The following is a 20693-nucleotide window of genomic DNA, read 5'->3' as shown; positions in this document are numbered from 1 at the left end:
AATCACTGATCTAAATTAATCATTTAGTTGTTTGATAATACAGACAGGTCAACCAGAGGTGAGAACCAAGTTTCAACTAATATGCTAACTATGATTAATTGGTAGTGTTCACCTGACGTCATGCCCAACGAAAAGTGCTACGGTTGATTGGTGATGTCTGCCATGGGTTGGGAAGGGCAGTCTGCCATCTCCATTAATTTACTAGATTAGTTTATCAGCTGGACAAGAGGAGGGGGATAGCACAATGTATAAAACTGAATTTGCCCACAAAGAGACCCAATACCATTTTCCCTTGACCCCGTGAGAAGAATTACAGAAACCTTAAAAGCATTCTATTCTTTAAAATGCATTTGACTGGTAACATTCTATGAAATGATCTTTAAAAGAAATTATAGTTGACCAGTCATTAATATTTATAAGCTTCCTATACTAGCTGAGCATGGTGTACACCATCAAAAGCTGGTAAGAAATAGAACTGACTTTACCCACATCCTCAAAAAACTGGCAGTATTGGATGCTCACCCGGAAAGCATAATTTTCATGGAAGGAAATAGAACCACTTTCTTCTGTGCCATGTAATCTCTGTGTAAAAAGAAAGAAAGAGAAGGTTGTCTCCAAAAGCCACTGGTTGTCCAAGAATATAATGGCTAATGCGCAACAAATCAGACTGAGAAGGAACAAAGTCATGGATTACTTATGATTCTGATTGTTAGCAAGCTCTTGATTACCCAGAATGCAACCTTGCACAGTTACCTAACCTCTCTGTGCCTCAGCCTCAGTCTCCCTCATCTGGTAAAACAGGAATAAAATAGTACCAACACCTCCTGGTATTGTTAGGATGAGGAAATAAGATAACAACAAAGGCCATACAGTAAATTCTAAAAACATTAGTTAATACTCTATGTTAGTTAATATAGTAAATATTGTTTGATATATTATATTCAACCCAGAAAACTTCCACGAGCCTGTGTCTATTTGCCAGTAGCTTAGTAACTGCTGGTGTTGAGAAATTAGAAATCCAAAAAAGTCTGAAAGACTCTGTATTCACAATCTGGTTTTCACTTACAATTGCAATTTGCTCAAATCGTATCTCACATATATCCAAATACTTCTTCTTATTCCATGAACTTTGCTTGGTGAAGTTAAAGATAACTGATCCCACACCATCCTTCTGGCTCCCTCCCCTACCATGTCCCCACATCTGTCTAATTCCTGACACAAAATAAACCCAAATCCTTGGCCTTTTAAAAAATCAAAATACAAATGACCAAGTCAATAGCAGATACTGTCAGAGTTTTCATGGTCCCAGATCAGTGATTCTAAGCAGAAGAGGTTAGGAAAACCCTTGTCTTCAAAGGGTTTAAAGAGACAAATGAAATAGCAAACCATCCACAGTAGTTAGTTGCTAAGGGAAGCAAGCACATTTCCTGTGCTCCACATTCTGGTCCCCAGCATCCCATTATGGAATGAAGCACCACAAGGTAATATCCTGATGTGTTCCCGAGGCAGAAGAGTTGCAGCAAGATGACTGTGCAGCCACTGGGAAGAGATGGTAACCCTGACTGTTTAATCAGCTGGTCTGAACAGCTCAACACGTTTTTCCAAACCTAGAATATGGGCAGAAAAATCAACGGTGATTTTGTATGTTCAACTTCTCTTTTTACTTTGGAAGGAGTTGCTTGCTTTTTTCCATGCAAAAAGTCCCAGCATGACAGAATCATGGAACAAGGGGACTGAAAGGCACTTGGCAATCATTATGTACAGTGTTTCTCAAAGTGTGGCCCAAGCACCCTCTTAGATCAGAAATGCCTATGACACTTGTTTAAAAGGCAGATTCATTTGTTGGTGTCAAACTTTCCCTCTTCCTCTGGCCAACATTTCCTAGCCTCTTTTGAAGAGAAATGTGACAGTGTGACTTGATTCTAGCCAATGAAATATGAGTGGAAGAAATGTGTCCTCCCTCATAGGAGCCTTCATGTTCTCTCCCCTCCCATGATTTGACTCACAGGAATATGGCGACCGTGGAAGGAACATGTTGAGATGACAGAGCCACAATATGGAAGGAGCCTGGGTCCTGCAATCACCATTTGGGAGAGAACTTTATGTGAGCAAGACATAAACTTTTGTTGGGGAAAGCCACTGTAATTTTGGATTTTCTTTCAGGAGTTAGCCTTCTCTAGTTAATGCACAGGGTCTCATCTTGAACATATTGCTTAAGAATCTAGAGGTTGTTAAAGAAAAAATTATTCTCACATATGTTAAAATGGTAAGGAAGACTTATTCAAGACTATTGTAATAGGGGTATTGCAATAGGGGACAGAAATCAAGCTCAACTCTGAATATAACAAGGATAAGTAAGGATGTATAGCCAAGGAGCAGGGTGAAGAGGCCAGTGAAAAATTACCAAGAGGAGACATCAAGGATAGGAGGATTCTTGCTAAACTGGCCTAACGGGATTCTTGCTTAAAGACAGGCCGAGGATACAGACATCAAAGGTGGAGGATGAGGAACTTGATCAGATATCAAGAGGGGTCAGACCTCAAGGGTGGGAGGATAACTTAGATCCTTTTCTAAGCCTGCACTGGACAGGCCAAAGAGAGAACCAGGGGCCAAAGTCCAGACAAGATGAAAAGAGGGCTCAGAGGAGCCTGATTAAAGGTCAAGAAGAGAGACTTTGTCAAGACTGAGCCCTGGACTTCTGCACTTTAACAATCTCAGTAAGATTTAGGAAGGAAAATAAGCCAAAGGAGGGGAAGAACCCTCCACCAGGCCACACAGGCAAACCCTGAAGGAACCAGGACTAGCAGTCCCCCACGATCAGTCAGCTTTGATCCAATGTTTCAGTGAACTAAACATTAAAAATCAAATTGAAATGTATCACTACAACACACATGTTATCCAGGATGGAAAACATCTTTTAACTACCTTGGAGCAATTTAAGCAGAAAGGATTTCTGCCTAAAAACTAGAAAACTTGGACCCACCTTTCATTTCACAGCTTTAGCTCTGAAAAACAAAGGAAAGAAGGATGGGAAGGAACGGGTTCCCAAAGAGCCCACTGTGGGACATGGCCAGGCCTGTCAGATTCCCCAACTGCTCAGTCATTGGGAATAATTAAACCCTCCAGTAATGGAGAAGAAATAATGAACAGTCATTTCAGGGCCAGCTCCCCAGACATTATAAAACAGTGGGAAGTGGGAGGAGACAACCTTTCCCCACAAGACAATTACCTTAGAGGGCCACAGATGCCCCCACAGTCCAAAACACTTTTAGAATTGGGTTCAGAGTCTATTGACCATTCTGCCATATATCCTCACTGGATTAATTCTTTGCCCTTGAGGAAGGATATAATTTTTTAAAAATGGTTTTTAACAAATAATCATGTGCAGTTAAGCATTAATATTCCCTCAGTGCACTCTCCTGCTTCTGGCTTCTCTCCCCATGCCCTGCAAATTGGCCTGTTGAAGCCATACTTGACCAGTTCACGTGCCCTTGGGTAAGAAACGTCACTTGACCACTGCCACCACTGTTGGAAGAAAATCCCCAGATCTCAGACTTCTGTGGTCCATCAGTTGGGAATCTCTGCTTTCAAAGTCTAATTTCTAATAAGCATATTGGAGACAAAAAGAATCATTTTTTAAAGCTACGGTTTGGATAATGAGCCCTGAATTATTCTAGTTTTCCAAGTTTTTGTTCTCAAGGAGGCTAACGGTATCCTCCCCCTTTTGCAAATCCCTAAAAACTGGGACTTGGAATTCATTGTCGGCAACACAACTCTGACTGGTTATGTAACATAAAATATCAGACAGAGCTGGCTCCCAAGCAAGTCATTTAGAACATATTTCATAAAAGCTGGACCTCATGGAGCACAGCCTCCCAAAAAGCCAAAGAGAAGTTGCAGTGCGTAAACTGTCCATCCTTGGACCCTCCTCGGGCTCAAATTAAAATAGCCCAGAGGAGAGAAATTGATGAGATTTCATTAAGTGAAAAATCTTATGAAAATCAATTCTAACCTCTTTAGCTCCCAGCAGCGGGACCCGTATTTCTGCGGACAGTGTTGAAGACAAGCCATCCCATGAAAATTACAACAGCACTTACCAAACAACTTTAATCCACTCTCCTAAGTGGAGGCACTAAAATTTAGAATTTGCACTGGCTTTCCTGTTGTTGAAAAGCATAGCGCTGAGTCAGCCCACATCAGCACAGGAAAACAGCAACTAAGGAATACAGCTTCCTGGTTTAAAAATAAAAATCAATAAAAGCAGATTTCTAAATTCCTTATTGCAATAAATTTCAAGGGAGGAGTGAAATATCTACAATGCCGCAACGGTTTTAAAGCATGAGGGGTCTGGACTGATGAATTTCAAGTTTATGCTCCGGGAATTTACAAGGAAAAAGTTGAAGATCAATGACTAATTGTTACAATATTAATTTCATATCTACATTCGCCATAAGCACTGAAGCGAAATCTGTCAGCTTGAGGAAAGTGAGACTGGACTATTTCTTAGGACCTCAGATAAATAATGATCTAATATCCAAATTAACTGGATTCTGCCATTAAATATTTAACAATAAAAAAATATATGTCAGTAACTCTTTTTAAGAATAAGAGAATGCAAACACAACTATTGTTTTTGCTATAGACAATGATATAATCAGTAACAAGTAGGTAACATGGCTTGCCAAGTGGTGCCATGTCCGCACCTGGGATCTGAACTGGCGGACCTTGGGCCGCCAAAGTGGAACGTGCACACTTAACCGTTGCACCACCAGGCAGTCCCCGAAGAGTTAATTTAAGACTACCTTCCATTACTTCCTGAGTTGGAATATATCCATTGAATTTATGAGTTAGCCCTACCTGGCCCCAGGAAACGAATGCGTTCAGAAGGAGGAGGAAAACCAAGGGGAGATTGGGGTTTTGTTGGTTGTATTTTTGGTTTGGGTTTTGAGAGGTCCATTTATGGGGGCTTAGTGGCGGTGCTGTTGCTTCAATTTTTAAACTGTGCCTTTAGCCAAAATTTCTACAGCTGAAAATTATAAGCAACCTCTTGCTGTTCTCTACTTAAGGTAGTTACGTAACTTCTGGCCATACCAGGCCCCGTGACCCAGACACCCATTCCTGCAACAGAGGCGTCCTGCACAATTCCATTCGTCCTGTGCTGAGACTCACTGGTGCTCACTTTCAGAGAGCTGGCTGGGCCTCCACGGAAGCTCGCAGGCTGGCTTCCATAGTGAACCAGTTACTGTACCGTCAAGTGCAAGTTTACGAGCATTCCTGAGTAAAGACCACGGAATGATGAGGTATGAATGAGAAGGATACAGAGAAGGCAAAGGAAACAGGAAAGAAATATGGAGCATCCCCAACATACCAATGGGAGGTGTTCATTCACCACAATCGGAAGGTGGGACAAGGAAGACCTTCCGTCACGGTGCCCCACAGCCACAGCTGGGCCACTCAGCTGGCCCACCAAAGCCTTTTCAACACAAAATGCTATAAATGCGCTACACATCTTCAACGAAAACAATGCGAAAAACAGAAAAGTTGCAAATCTTGCAGGAAAATTAAAGCCAAACAGTTAAGTTCAAAAGGAAATATTTTATTCATCGTAAAAGCTGGTGCTTAAAGAAAAGTAAATTTAATTAGAAGAAAATAGGATGGCTAGAGACACTCTTGGAAATTTTCAGTGGTCTTGAGAGACCAGTGGCCCTGTTTATTATTAAGAATTTCATTTAAAGATGAATGATCCCAATACTACCCTGAACCTCATGAACCACAAATATGAGGGCCATTTTGGGTCATCAATAGGATAATAAGGAGAAAGAAAAGCAAGAGGCAGGGGAAAAGGGAAGAGAAAATGATTTCAAAAAGCAGAGAAGATGGAGACAGTAGAGAAAGAGGGAAGAAATTTTCCGAAAGTCATTGCAAAAGAACTGGAAGAGGAGGAAGAATGTGAGAATGAGTTATCTGTGTTAAAAATCGAGCTGTGAGTTCAGAGACGAAGGAGGGAGGGAACCAAATGGAGATGGAGGGACTGCAGCTCAGACGCTTCTCTGCTTCATCCACTGGAAGATTAGCCGGATAATGCTGACCTGGGAAATAAGGAGATGGACAGCAACCTGGATGAGCTTGGGTTAGTCAGGGTTCTCCAGAGACACAGAGGAAAAACACACATTTATATACATATATATATGTAAAAGGAGAGAGAGCGAGACATTTGTTACAAAGAATTAGTTCACACAATGATGAAGGCTGACAAATCCAAGATCTGCAGCTGGCAAGCGGAAGACCCAAGAGAGCTGAGGGTATAGTTCCAGCCCAAGGCCAAAGGCAGAAAAGAAACACTGATGACCCAGCTTGAAGGTGGTCAGGCAGGAGGAATTGCCCCTTATTTGGGACAGGGTCTGTTTTTTGTTCTATTCAGGCCTTCACCGGATTAGACAAAGCCCATGCACATTAGGTAGGGCAATCTTCAACCTTGGTCTATCGATTCAAAAACATCCTCAGAGAAACACTCCGAAAAACATTTGGACCGAAAATCTGGGCTCTAGGTAGTCTAGTCAAGTTGACATGAAATTAACCATCATGATAGTCAGAGTGTCACAGGCCCCAACACAAACACATGAGAAATACTGGTAACTCCTAAAGCACCTATACCAGGAAAGATTAGAGGACGGAATCTAAGGTAGGAGCGCAACGCAGAGAAGCCCAAGGACAGGGGCCGACCATGGAGGTGTTTTGCAAACATTCAATCCCAACTCCGCATCTGACCTTGGGCTACAACTTCCCCATCCCTCAGGACTCTACATTCAGAACCGTGGCAGCTCTCAAAAGGCATGAGTTTTTTGGCTCAGAGAGTCCAGCTATATCTAGTTGAGTCCTCTGGCCTCCACTTCTGAAGATCCCTGTGACCAAGGTACTTGACCTCTCCCAGCCTCAGTTTCCCCATTTGCAAGAGTAAATGCGCTAACAGCATCCACTACAAAGATTGTTCTGGAGAGCAAATGAAGCAATGGATGTTAAGGACTTAGTCCAATGCCAGATACACAGTAGATGCCTAAAAAAATCATAGCTGGGGGGCCCGCCCAGTGGCACAGCAGTTAAGTTCGCACGTTCCGCTTCAGCGGCCCAGGGTTCACTATTTCAGATCCCAGGTGCGGACATGGCACTGATTGTCAAGCCATGCTGGGGTAGGCATCCCACATATAAAGTAGAGGAAGATGGGCCCGGATGTTAGCTCAGGGCCAGTCTTTCTCAGCAAAAAAAAGAGGAGGAGGGCCGGCCTAGTGGTGCAGTGGTTAAGTGCACACACTCTGCTTCAGTGGCCCGGGGTTGACCAGTTCAGATCCTGGATGCGAACGTGGCACCGCTTGTCGAGCCATGCTGTGGTGGGCATCCCACATATATAGTGGAGGACAATGGGCACTGATGTTAGCTCAGGGCCAGTCTTCCTCAGCAAAAAGAGGAGGATTGGCAGCACTTAGCTCAGGGCTAATCTTCCTAAAAAAAAATAAATAGTAGCTGGGCTCCAGCTCTGTGGTGTAATGGTTAAGTTCAGCATGCTCTGCTTCAGTCGCCTGCATTTGCAGGTTCAGATCCTAGGCACAGACCTACACCACTCACCAGCCACGCTGTGGCAGCATCCTACATGCAAAATAGAAGAAGACTGGCACAGATGTTAGCTCAGGGCTAATCTTCCTCAAGCAAAAACAGAGGAAGATGAGGAACAGATGTTAGCTCAGGGCTAATCTTCCTCATCAAAAAAAAAAGGGGGCCGCCCGGTGGTGCAGCAGTTAAGTGCGCACGTTCCGCTTTGGCGGCCCGGGGTTCACCGGTTCGGATCCCGGGTACGGACATGGCACTGCTTGTCAAGCCATGCTGTGGTAGGCATCCCACATATAAAGTAGAGGAAGATGGGCACGGATGTTAGCTCAGGGCCAGCCTTCCTCAGCAAAAAGAGGAGGATTGGCAGCAGATGTTAGCTCAGGGCTAATCTTCCTCAAAAAAAAAAAAAAATCATAGCTGTTTTGTTTTGTTTTTTAATTAACCACTAGTTCCTTCCACAAAGTTTCCACTCAGAAAAATACCAGCTACTTCCACGGAGAAACCTGCCTAGTAACTGTCACAACTCACTGCTCTTTCTTGGGTGGGACTGGGTTTGGCATCAGGGTAACCTACTATGGAAAGCATCAGGAGAGCTCCCTGCAAACTGACCAAGACCAAGTGAGAAAGGCACCAGCCTGGGCCTGATGAGATCAGGCAGAAAAGCAAATGTCTGGCAGGTTTCAAAAAAAGAAGGAAGGTGTGTGGAGCCTGGGGGACTTCCTCTGGGCAACCAGTCTGTTATCAGGCAGCAACCACATAGGCAGCCCTGCCCCTCCCCTTGAAACCAAACTGAAGGGATGACGGAGGGAGCGGGTGGAGGAGAATGCAGCTGCAGAGAACAGGACTGCTTGCCCCTGGGGAGCACAGCTGCCCTCTCCCCTACCGGCTGTTATGAGGCAGAGGCGGGACTCCATTCCGTCCTTCCCAGAATACATAAGACAACTCCAAATCCTATCAAAAGATGGCAATCCCCCCAAGTCACTTCCTTTAAAGGGCCCTTTCCAAATTCCCTGTCATAAACAACGGGCTTCTCTCCTATTCCAGAGAAGCGAGGCCTAGATCTTCTCCAACAAGCGTGCTCAACTCCCTGCAGGAAGTAGGAACCACGGCGGTTCCTCCTCCAAGTCCGCTTTTTCTCCCGGGTACCCCGCTTCCCACTCAGATCTAAGCTCCTTCAAGGCAGAACCGGTGCTTCCTCTCTGCCTCTGGCTTCCCAGGGCTTTGGAAAGTGCAGAGCACACAGCAGGCACCCAAAAGACCCCGACAAAGAGCAGTGTTGACCTGCAGAGGGGCCAAGGGGGACATGGTGGCCCTCTCCCCTCCTTGAGAGTTCATCAAAACCGTCCCTGTGGGCTTCAGACTTCATTAACCAGCACCTCATCCATCCAGAAGTCAATTAAGCTAAGAAGCCAAACTGAGAATTTAACAGGAAAAAAGTTCACGCAAGATGGATAGGGCTGAGGCCCCACATGCAAGGAGAGGCCTTGTCACCTGTATGACAGCACAGAGAGGTTTGTAGCTCTGAGCTGTGCATAAATCAGGCCTCCAGCAGAAGGTGCGGCCAGTCAACTGGGCCACAGGCATTCTGGTGCTGGCCATCAACCACGCCTGCGGATGTCTGGGGTGCCCAACCTGAGGCAGAGCCAGCCAAAGGGACAGGCATCCAGGGGGACTCAGACAGCCAAAGAGCATACTTGATTTACTATATCATATTTTTCTCATGAGCATTTTAATTCAGATAATTCACCCAACATTACTTTAATAAAAAAAAAAATTCTGTGTACAGGGAAGTTAGCCAAGTCTAGACACGGTTGAGTAATCCAATTCAAGTGACCTTGATGGTTCCAGCATGAAGCCAGGTGAAGAGCACAGGTATAAGTGGAGCTCAGAGAGAGGGGCAATCCAGGATGCTTGGGCGAGGTGGGAAGAACACTGCTGGCAACAGCTGGAGGGGGCACTGAAGACATCCCTGGCGGACAAGAGCTCTGAACCAACAGGGCAGAAATGCAGAAGGGAGACAACCCAGGAAACAGGAGACAACATCAGGAAAAGGCTGGAAAATTAGGTTAACATTAGACTCTAGGGGAAACCCAATACCTGTGTGTGTGGGTGGGTGGCTGGGTGTATGTGAGTGTGTGTCAGAGAAAGACAAAAACAGAGAGAGAGAGAGAGGTACAAAAGTCAGTGATTAGGAAGATAGATTTCAAAGGACACTTCCAGGAAAATTTGAGAGGACTTAGTAAGTGAAAGAATGATGGAAATGACAAAGAAAGAGAGATATCAATTGTTAATGGCCAGGCTAAAAATCTGGTGGCTGGAAGACCAGACGTAATGCTAACAGACATCAGGAATTGGGAAGAGGGAAAATGGTGAGTTCTGGTTTCAGGGTGAATTTTCCAGATCAGTGAGCCATCCTATGGAGGGCACATCCTAAGGGGACCCCAGCCCCTCCCATCAAATGTGGGCAGGACCTGTGATTTGACTCTAACCAAGAGAATATGGCAAAGCTGATGGGATGTCACTCCAGTGGCTACATTTCATTCTATAAGACTCCATCTTAGCAGACAAACTTCCAGGTTGTGAACTGCCTATGGAGGGGCCCCTGTCTCAGGACATGTGGTCAGCCGCTACGAGGTAAGGACAGCGTCCAGCTGACAGCCAGGAAGAATCCAGAGCTCTCAGTCCCATAACCGCAAGGAAATGAACTCTCCCTATACCAGCAACAAGCCTGGAGGCAGCTTCTTCCCCAGACCAGCATCCAGATGAGAATGCAGCCTGGGCAACAGCTAAATTATAACCTTACGACCCACGAAACTGCCCAGACTCCTGACTCACAGACCCGTGAGCTCCTAAGTGTGTGTGTTGTTTTAAGACCCTGCATTTGTAGTTATTTGTTATGCATCCCTGAGAAAGTGGAGTGATTGGGCTGAAGCTCAGGAGGGAGGTCAGCTACGGACACGTGTCCATCACACAATGGCTAAGAGCCCACATGCTGGAAGCAAATGGCCAGGGACTGGGCCCCAGCACTTCCTAGCTGTGGGACCACCGGCAAGTTACGCATTCTCTCGGTACCTCAATGTCATCACTCATAAAACAGACAAAGCAATAGTGCCCATCGCCCAAGCTCGCTCCTGATGATTAAATTAGTTAGTAACCGTTAAGCGCTTCAAACAAAACCTGCTCTAGAGTAAGCACAAAGGCAGAATGTGCTAAGAAAGGCAAAGCCATGAGCAAGGGAGGAAAGAAGACGGGCCAGGGAAAAGTTAAAGAAGAGTCAGATAGAAAGTGGCCAGGAGGATGAACTAAACCAGAGTCCCAAGTCTCACCCATCAAGACCAGAGAGAACTTCAGTGGGGGGATGTCAAGAAATATTAGGAAAAGGTGGGGTCTAGGGAAAGTCATCGGATGAAAGAGCAGTAATAGAATGAAGGTGTGTCCATGGGTTAAAATGGAAATAGCCAAAAAAGGGAAAAAAATTAACTGCCCTACAAAGATCGAATGACCTGGCCTACTCACCTCACTGAGCCCTTCTCTACTAGCCCGCTCCCTGTTCAGACAGAGGGATGCCCCCTCCTCACAGCCTTGGCACTGGCTCTTATAACCTCTTTCCAGAATGTTCTTCCTTAATATCCACACTTCCTTCCAGTGTTTGCCCAAAAGCCCCCTCTCATCAGACCAGTCCTGACCAATGTATTTAAAATTGCAGTGCCATCGCCTTGCACCCTGCTATCCTTTATCTGTAGCATTTCACTCCTGCTACCAACCTACAAGATTAAGTGTTTGTTGTGTTTATTGGCTTTCTGTCTCCCCTGCTAGAATGCAAGCTCCACAAAGACACATTTTTGTCTATATTTTGGGCTGATAAATTCCAAGGGTTTAGAACAAGGCATAGCTCATAACAGGTGCTCAGAGACATGACAAGTAAATGCAACATATCTTTCAGAGCTAGATCTTTTTGCGTAGAAAAGACATTACGGGAATAATAGGCAAAATGTGACTGGGGCCTGAGGATTAGAAGTTGGCAACGTGTTGATGTTAATTTCCTGATACCAGTGACTATATTGTGATCGTGCACAGAATGCCATGGCGGTAGGAAACAGGCCTAAGAATTCCAGGGTGCTGGGGTTCGTCGGTAACTTACTCCCAAGTGGTTCCAGAGAAGGGAGGAGTTGCAGGTGGGGAAAAGAAAGTTCTCTAAACTATACTCTCAAATTCCTGTGACCGCTTAAAAAATTTTTTTTTTGATTAGAAAAACACAAAACTCTGACATGGTGCTAATAACAAAAAAAGACCTAAAAAGATACTCATCATTTTATCACTAATGGTTACTTCTAGAAAGGTCAATGAAATTGATAGGAGGAGAGAGAAAGAAGGAGAACTTTCATTTTTACTCTGCATGGTTTTTACAAAAAGCATATATTACTCATACGATATTTAAATAAAATAAATGTGGAAAAAAAATAAGTTGGTCCACAGATCACTTCTGGGAGGGGGCAGAAGGGACGGAGGGATTGTCATGAGCGTGTCAATACTCATGTGTCTTTCTCAGGAGCACCACAACTCTCTGGGGACACGAGAGGTTCTCTGCTGGCACAGAGAAGACGAGAGCTGGTAGAAGCCAGCAGCGAAATGTGTGAGGAGGGGCAGCCTCACTGCTGACCTGGTGAGGGCAAGCTTCCTCCAGCTCCTGTTGCCACATCTGCCTATGACTCAGGGCAAAGGGACTTTTGCGGGAAAACTGGGCTTGGAAGAGTCTCTTTAAAATAAGATTAGGGGCCGGCCCGTGGTCGAGTGGTTGAGTTCATGCACTCTGCTTTGGCAGCCCAGGGTTTCCCCGGTTTGGATCCTGGGCGCGGACCTAGCAACGTTCATCAAGCCATGCTGAGGCAGCGTCCCACACAGCACACCTAGAAGGACCTACAGCTAGAATATACAACTATGTACTAGGGGCCTTGGGGAGAAGAAGAAGAAGAGGAAAAGAAGAAGATTGGCAACAGATGTTAGCTCAAGTGCCAATCTTTAAAAAAAACATAAGATTAAAAAATTGACAAATGTCTCAAGCTGTTTATTATTATTTATTCTTATTTCAAAGAAGTCTGAAATTTACCAAAGTTGGTCAGCTTTTAATTTTTTTAACTTTTTATTATGGAAATTTTTCTTATGGTTACATAATCTCCATGTACCTATAATCCAGCTTCAACTATTCAATCTTATTTCACTATGATCCTCCCATACAGGATTAAAGCATCAGATTATACCATCCACAAATACTTTAATATGCTAATACTTTAATTGCTAAAAGAAAAGGACTTTTTTCTGAAACATAATCACAATACTATTTTTACAGCCCCCCAAAAATTCTTCTATGCTACCAATTATCCATTTAGTTTATAAATGTCTCTGATGTTCTCTCTCTCTTTCTCCTCTCTCTCTCTCTCTCTCACTCACTCACTCACACACACACACAAAGTTGGTCTGTTCAAATCAAGATCTAAGATCTACACATGGCATTTGGTTGACTGGATTTTTCAGTTCCTTTATCCAGGATTCCCTCCTCCCTCCTCTTTTTATTTCCTTTGCATTGTTTTTCGCACACAGTTGTCCCTTTTCAGTTAAATGTCTATGCCCTTTAAGGTACTCTTCCGTCCCTCCCTTTCTCTGACTCCCCTAATCTCCTCCCTGATGATCTTTTTTAAAGCTCTCTGTTAGCAAATCCTTCACCAGCCTAGGACAGTGGCACTTCATGGCCAGGCTCCAGCAGGGCTCTTGCGGGTGAGATCAGAGTCCCAGAGAGCTCTGCAAATCACAGCATCAACACACACAGAACACAAAGTCCAAGAAAATTCCCCAGAAACACTCACAAGGTCATGGCTCTACCACTAACCACAACTCTGGTGACTCACCGTCCTTCTTTGGGCTTTAGTTTCCTCATCTTTAGCATAACGGGAAGACCAAGATAACAATGATGACGTTGACATTAATTGGACATTTATTCCTCAAAGATCCTTCAAGATTCCTTCCAGCGAAGACTGTGATTTTAAGCATCAACCTAACACAATACATTAGCAAAGAAGAGCCGCCTCCTTTGTTAGAGGGGAAAAGAGGTCCTAAATGATGAAGGCAAAACTCAGGTCAACGACAAAGACACTGAGACCACAAATGGAGACGATAAAACACAACTTCAGTCTTCAACACGATCCAAATTTGAGTAACATGCTATTGTTTCAAAGCGCTTTCTTATACACTTGCAAATGTGATCCACACTGATGGATAAATAATAAAAGATGGTATAAAATGTTAATGCTAGAATCTGGAGCAAGGAGGTGTTTCTAGACCAGTGGTTCCCAACAAGGGAGATTTTACTCCTCCCTCCCTAGGGACGTTTGGCAGTGTCTGGAGACACCGGTTGTCGCAACTGGGGCAGTGTCCTAGCATCTAATGGGCAGAGTCCGGGGACGCTGCTAAACGTCCTACAGCACTCAGGACAGCCTGTACCACGAAGAATGATTCAGCCCAAAGTGTTGGCAGCTGTGAGGTTGAGAGACTCTGATCGACACGAATCTCCTTGTTACTCAAGTGAAACTGTACTGTGCTGCGGTCTCACACTACGGGGAGATAGTAGATGTCCCACGTCATGAGCCTCCGCACTGTGGGCCAATCCAACACATGAGCTTTGATAAAGAAACTGTCTTGGTTTGGTTTGGTTATCAAGATAGATCAGAACACATTTTTCCGAATCTGAACTCTTCCCTCAGTGTAGTCATCTTGGGGAACTATTTATAAGACGCTATTCAACCGAGCAATGTACCCTGCATAGCAGACTTATCTGAATGAGGGCAGCTACGCTGTGGCGGCAGCCTCTGATCAAGGCAACGGGCCACAGGTGACCTTGGCAACCCTTTGCTCTAAAGGAACATACCAGTGAATAAGAAAGAGGGTTCTGATGGCCTGAGTATGATGACGAGACTAGAGCAGTGTAGTGGGGGGTGAGGAGGGGGCTGGGGACAGTGTGTGTGGAGGGGGCTTGTTTGGTGAAGTGACATTAGAGCAAAGCCCTGCAGGAAGTGAAGAGCTGGCCAGGTGGAGCTGGAGGAAGAGTATTCCAGGCACGCAGGAGGAAGCCTGAGGCCGCTGTGTTCTAGTCCCAGAAAGAAGGTATGGGAAGTGCCTGAAGTTAAGAGGAAATGGGGGGGGGGGGGGGGGGTCGACAAATCACTTGAGGCCTTGCAGCCAGGCAGGAAGTCTGGCTTCAAGTCTGGTTTTCACACCCATGGGAATAGGAAGCCACTGGAAGTTCCAAGCAGAGGAGTAAAGAGACTTGATTGCAATTCTGATCCTCTAGCTACACTCTGGGGAATGGACATTATGCAGACAAGAATGGAAGTAGAAAACCAATTGAGAGGCAACTGCCTTAAGAATTTTACCGAAAATCAAAACGGCCCAAAAAGAGAAACTGATAAAGATATTCCAAAGAATACGCTAGAGACTTTAAAAGCTATTTCCAGAGAAGAGGCTCCAAATTTTTAAGCAGTAGCCTCATTCAAATAAGTGTACTGGGCAATGTTGCCTCCCCATCCTCCCCACATGACGCTTTCAAAAGATAAGCTGTGGGGCGGGTGTTTTGACATCAGCCTCTCTACAGTCACACAGAGTAACTTCCTCCACCAGGGGGCGATGAATGGCACCCACAACCGTGTCTCTGAGAAGAGCCTGGACATGGCAGGACGTGGCCAAGGAACTCTTGAACCAAAGGAGTAGCGAATAAAAGCCAGATCTGTCTGGAATGTTCTCTGCCAGTACTTTTATTTGCATTCTTGCATGTTCTGGTCTCCCAATCCTCAGGGAGCTAACGTGGGCCATGGGGAAACTGAGGCTCAAGCCCTGAGCCTGGGATGTATTCCCTTCCCCTCTTTTTCCTTGGACCCATCATTCCTGGCCATAGCTGCAATAACATCCATGGGGCCAGGCTCGGGGGTGGGTCCAGAAAATGAGTGAAGGAGGCTTCTCGGCCTGTTTTAAGCATAAGCCCCAGGCTAACCGGACACCTGGGCAAAAAAGGTCCTCCACGTGATCTACTCCAGGAAATGACCCTGCAGCCTGAGCTAAAGCCACAGCCTGTATTCGGGAGTTTGTCTTCTGCTCTCTTCCCTGACCAACCCAGGATAGGCATGGGTGGCTGGTCAAGTGTTGCTCCCAACACTTGGGACTCTCTGTCCCAAGCCCTTAGTTTACTGTCTGTCTCTACCACAAAAAAGCAACTAACGAGGGGCTGGCCCAGTGGCACAGCGGTTAAGTTTGCACATTCTGCTTTAGCGGCCCGGGGTTCACCGGTTCGGACCCTGGGTGAGAACATGGCACCGCTTGGCAAGCCATGCTACGATAGGTGTCCCACATATAAAGTAGAGGAAGATGGGCATGGATGTTAGCTCAGGGCCAGTCTTCCTCAGCAAAAAAGAGGAGGATTGGCAGCAGATGTTAGCTCAGAGCTAACATTCCTCAAAAAAAAAAACAACTAATGAGGTGGGTAGGAAGATGCCACAATGTGTGCACAGGTTCTGAAATGCTACCATAAGAGCTAATTCAGACGTCACTGTGTCCTAAAAGGTGCCCTGCCCGCCCAAACTTAAGCTTCAACTTTAGTGAAAGTTTGTTAATTACACATTATAATACCAATTATATCCGAATATTATGAAACAGGAGCTATGCCAAGCAATTTTATTGTTTTAATTCTTCCCTTCTACCATTTTTAACAATTGCACTCTGGATTTTATTACACTAAAATGCAATTAAGAAAGAAAAGTCCTTCCTATTTTAAATCTATTTCAATTTTTTTCTACAAAAAGAATTCCACAGCCATAATAATGTAACACACAATAATAGCCCAAGACAAAAGGAACAGCTTAGATAAAACTAACTGAGTTCCATTTAGGGGGGAAAAACTGCAAGGGTACTTATTTTGAAAATCCTTAGCATGAGGCATTCATTGAAAAAATGAGAATTCTTGCTCACACAAAGGCAAAACAAATGACATACTAGTACACTCAGATGGAAGAGAAAGCTTTACAGTCTCCAAGGAAGATGGTATGCAAAGCGGGACTTAAACACTGAACTTCAGGGTTATTAATATTCAACCATCTGCCCAGTAAAAATGACACCATCATTAATGTGACCCTAACCATGCTGAATTATATCTCCTATCAACTATAAACGATAATGTCATCTAATGTGTAGAAGAATGAATAAAGAAAAAGAAAACTATTTTAATGATTTTAAGGCACAATTTGTGAGCCACAGAATTTCACACTCACATCTACCAAGGCTGAGCAGCATTTCAGTGACAAACCACGAATATTTTGTGTGACCCACGTGCTAAGAGCCTTATTCATCCTCTGCTTATCTTCCAACCCAGAGATCAGCAAACTTTCTTTTCGTAAAGGGCCAAAGAGTCAATATTTCAGGCTTTGTACAGGCAATTACTCAACTCTGCCATCAGAGTATGAAAGTAACCATAGGTAATGATCACAAATAGATGTGGCTGCGTTCCAATAAAAATTTATTTACAAAAACAGGCCGGTGGGCTGTAATTTGCCTACCCCTGTTCTATCCCTCGGAGTGCAAGGAAGGAGGGGTGAAGCAAAGCACGCTTAAGACACTCCTGTAAGAAAACCGCAGGAATAAGCAAAGAGATCTGGTGGATCTGAAACTACCTCCAAGACACGGAGCATAGCCCATCACGCCCAAGAGTATTCTTTAAGACCAAAACCAACTCTATTAGAGATACGCAAGGGAGGAATGAGTTCTCAGCCACCTTTGTTCTCAAGATACAAGCATTTCTCCCTCACAGAAGCAGCTTCTATTCCATCAGAGGGCTTGTCTTCTGAGTCGGGTGTCCAATAGAGATTCAGTAGTGACCTCCCCAAACCCTGGCCATTTTTGTGGCTGGCACTAGGCAGGGCTAGGGGTGCAGGCTGTGGTCACCGAGTTGAAAGAGGTGACTGGTCCACCAGGGAATGAACCCATGGAATGAACCCATCCAGCAACTCACAGACCACTCAAGAATGAAGAGCTCAGTAGACAAGCCTTCTTACCCCCAGCCTTGAACTCCTCCCACCTGCTGAAGGGCAAGGCGGGGCCCGGGGAGCCTGGAGCAGCCAAGGTCCACCACCGTTACCTCTCATCCCCCAAATACAGTGGCTCTTTCCTGTCCTGGACACCTCCTCCTCTCTCACACCTCACACTCCATCCATCAGCGAATTCTTTCGGTTCTACCTCCAAAACGTATCAAGAATGTGGCTGCTGCTCACCAGCTCCGTCCCCAGCACCCCAGTCACTGTGACCTCCTACTTGGTCTCACTGATTCTGCCCTTGATCCTTCCCCCCAACAGTATATTCTCATGTTAAAAAAATAAGTATGATCATGTCCATGCAATGGCCCCAAAGTACTTCCAGTGGCCTGCAAGGCCCTATGCAACCTTACCCCAACACACTCCTCAACAACCCATCACCTCCCTCACCACCCCTCACTCCTCTCTTTCTCAAATGGTCCCTATTTTTTTTTCATCTCTTATTTTTAGCATCTTTATTCTTTTTGTTTTTTTAAAGATTGGCACCTGAGCTAACAACTATTACCAATCTCCTTTTTTTCTGCTTTTTCTCCCAAATCCCCCTGGACATAGTTGTATATTTTAGTTGTGGATCCTTCTAGTTGTGGCATGTGGGACGCCACCTCAGCATGGCCTGACGAGTGGTGCCACGTCTGGGCCCAAGATCCGAACTGGCGAAACCCCGGGCCGCCAAAGCAAAGGGTGTGAATTCTTTACCCTACTTCCATCCTCATTCAACTATGCTTATAGGTTTCTAGTATCTTACTTTTTCACACCACATCTTCCCTTCCCTCCTTTCTCTTATTTTCTAGAAGCATTTATCAACTAGAATTTAGACATCTAAAAGAAGAGGCTATTTTCATTACTGTTTCTACCAAATCCTTACCCCAATGTCAAACATATTAAGAATCCAAGAGTTCATAATAATGTCTTTCTTCAAAAATTCACTTATCCTCTGGGAAGGATAATATGGAACTAATTCATTATTCTGGTAAATAAAAAGAAAGAAGCAAGCCATTATTCTGCCTTCTATATACAAACTGTGCCTCAAGGTAATAAAAAAAATGTTGAAATACAGTTCTTCTTTATAGAAATTTTCCAGCTAATAAAATGCAGAAGAAATAACAGAACAAGAATATCACCTTTTTGTATCCGCTAAATAAAGAAGGGATCTAGGCATCCATTATGGGTCATCAACGGCTGCTAAAACCAGGACAGAAAAAACTGATGGGCTCCCTAATAATGGATGCTCAGATTAACAGCACCCGTCAATATTAAGGTTTCAGAAAAGGACAGAATGTGTCACCTGATAAAAGTTACATCATCATCTATGAGATATTCCTGCCCCAAAATCTGAACCTAAATCTGATGAAGCCTTTAGTTTATAAGAAATGTGGGGGACAATGAAACATGTTCAATGATAACACAGGGACGTTGGCAGCGAAATCTACACGCAGGGAACTCCCAGGACAAAAATTCCAGCTTCTTGACCAAATATATTGCAAGAGAGAAACAAGAGAAGGACAGGAAAACCATATATTAAAAGGCAGCTAAGAAGGGCCAGCCCAGTGGTACAGGGGTTAAGTGCACACGTTCTGCTTCAGCAGCCCGAGGTTCGCCGGTTTGGATCCCGGGTGAGGACCTAACATTGCTTGACAAGCCATGCTGTGGCAGGCATCCCACATATAAAGTAGAGGAAGATGGGCATAGATGTTAGCTCAGGGCCAGTCTTTCTTAACAAAAGAGAGGAGGATTGGCAGCAGATGTTAGCTCAGCACTAATCTTCCTCAAAAAAAAAAAAAAGCGAGACTTAAGAGATACATCAACCAAATGCAATGTGTGGACCTTGTTTAAATTCTTTGATTACCCTGAGGTATTTTTAACCGACTATGAAAAAATATAAGACAAGCAAGAAATCTGAACATGAATATTCAGTGATATTAAGAAATGAATTATTATTCATTTCTTACATATGATAATAGTATGGTGTTGATGTGTAACACAAAGAATTTTTATCTTTTCAGGGAGTCATATTGAAATATTTAAAAGAAATCTGATTTTCTTTTTAAATCCTCATCCTAAAATTCTTCTTCAAGCAAATGACTTTGGTTGTTTTGATCCTATGGAAGTCGCTGCTTTTCAAACATACTTAAGAATGAGGCATTGCAGAAAGAAGAGGAGGTGAAAATCAGCAGCCACAGGCACAGATTTAGGGGTATATAACAAACAAATGGAAAAGCAAATGTATTTATAGACCCTTGATGGGCCTAGCAAGTCCTTCAAAGCAGACAGAGAGTAAACTGCTCACCATGTGGAGGTCAGGCTTCTGATAACATTAACACCTCGAACAGAGCCATCAACCTGGAAATTTAAAAAAAAAAAAGACATCTGAGTGACAAACAGCTTTCACAGAGCCTATGCATTTTATTCCACGAAAGAAAAAGAAGCGCATCATTTATAAACCTGTATGAAACAAGGTGTCAGCAAAAGCTAACCGCAGAGGAAAGAAACAAAGGATTTACAATCAGAAGCAGAAGAGCAGAGACCCGGGAGTTTACAGAATAAAGACAGAGTTCACACAGAGCCCACCCCCAGGGGCATGAATGTAACACAGCCTTCTACAGTAACAATATCCCAGAGTTAACATAGGTTCAACCAGGCTCAGAATCCTGTTAAAGAACGCAAGAAAGGGCAATACAGGGGCCCGTCCAGTGGCACAGTGGTTAAGTTCACAGGTTCTACTTGGGTGGCCCAGAGTTTGCAGGTTCGGATCCTGGGCGCGGACCTGGCACTGCCCCCAAGCCATGCTGTGGCAGTGTCCCACATAAAACAAAGGAAGACTGGCACAGATGTTAGCTCAGGGCCAATCCTCCTCACCAAAAAAAAGGGGGCGGGGGTGTGTATGCAATGTAGATGCAGCCTAAAATTATTTTCATTAAGATGGCTAAAATTTAAGAAGCTAATTTACTCACTTAATGAAGAAAGGTT

At 44.4% G+C, this 20693-nt stretch overlaps 1 protein-coding gene across 1 annotated transcript in view; it reads right to left on the bottom strand.

The window, feature by feature from the left end:
• Positions 1-20066, bottom strand: part of LOC124234372 (rho guanine nucleotide exchange factor TIAM1) — a 277654-nt gene extending 257588 nt beyond the window's left edge. The window contains exons 1-2 of the mRNA XM_046651731.1: positions 20014-20066; positions 523-582 (exon numbers count right to left, since the gene is read on the bottom strand). The gene's annotated coding sequence lies outside the window, so the exon portion shown is untranslated. The remainder of the gene's footprint in view (positions 1-522; positions 583-20013) is intronic.
• Positions 20067-20693: the final 627 nt, after the last annotated feature.

The sequence above is a fragment of the Equus quagga genome, unplaced genomic scaffold (assembly GCF_021613505.1).
Source record: "Equus quagga isolate Etosha38 unplaced genomic scaffold, UCLA_HA_Equagga_1.0 73442_RagTag, whole genome shotgun sequence".
Lineage (NCBI taxonomy): Eukaryota > Metazoa > Chordata > Mammalia > Perissodactyla > Equidae > Equus > Equus quagga.
The sequence above is the reverse complement of the archived record's forward strand: the minus strand, read 5'-3'. Positions and strand labels throughout refer to the sequence as shown.